Source organism: Pundamilia nyererei, unplaced genomic scaffold (assembly GCF_000239375.1).
Source record: "Pundamilia nyererei isolate P.nyererei 1_Seehausen unplaced genomic scaffold, PunNye1.0 scaffold00101, whole genome shotgun sequence".
Taxonomy (NCBI): domain Eukaryota; kingdom Metazoa; phylum Chordata; class Actinopteri; order Cichliformes; family Cichlidae; genus Pundamilia; species Pundamilia nyererei.
In genome coordinates, this window is record NW_005187502.1 from 1,281,850 (window position 1) to 1,282,599 (window position 750).

Sequence of the window (750 nt, forward strand, 5' to 3'; positions counted from 1 at the left end):
TATCAGTGTGTGAAGAGTGGGAGAAGAGGGTTGCATTGACAATCCAACACAATGGGCAGCACACTGAACACATTTTATAAGTGGTCAGAAACTTGTAAATAACTCATGAAAGAATGAAGTTATGTTGAAACCAAGAACACCATTGTTTTTCTTGTGACATTACCAATAAGTTTGATGTGTCACATGGCCCTCTTCCTATTGAAAAAACAAAAGTTGTATCCAAGATACAACTTCTAAATGGCCACCATGGTCACCACTCATCTTGAGGAGTTTGCCCCCTCACATATACTAATGTGCCACAAACAGGACTTAAATATCACCAACCGTTCCCATGTTATTACGGTGTATCCATATAAATGGCCCACCCTGTACTTATAAGATTGTTAATAGGTATATCTTATTGTAGCATTCTGTATTTCTACTGCTAAAGTGCTCAAAGAAAAGGACCACTGTATTTAGGAAGTATTCCACTAGCTACTGAGGTTGAAGAATTCTGAAAATAAATATTGCTCTTTACAAGTTGTCAACAAGCCAAGAAAGGGTAGTCAAAGCCAGTGCTGTTCCAGTGCTAACAATGTAGGCTGATCACAAACCTCTGAGGACTAATCAGTCTGTCTGTGGCCTGCGTGTGAGCCCTTCTACACAGACTGGAGAGGGGGTTGAGTTCAGCCTCGAAGGCAGGATACTCTCTGGTGGGAGATCTCTTAGCAGAGTCGTCTGAGTGCCAGGCAGCCAGACTTTGGACCGTGG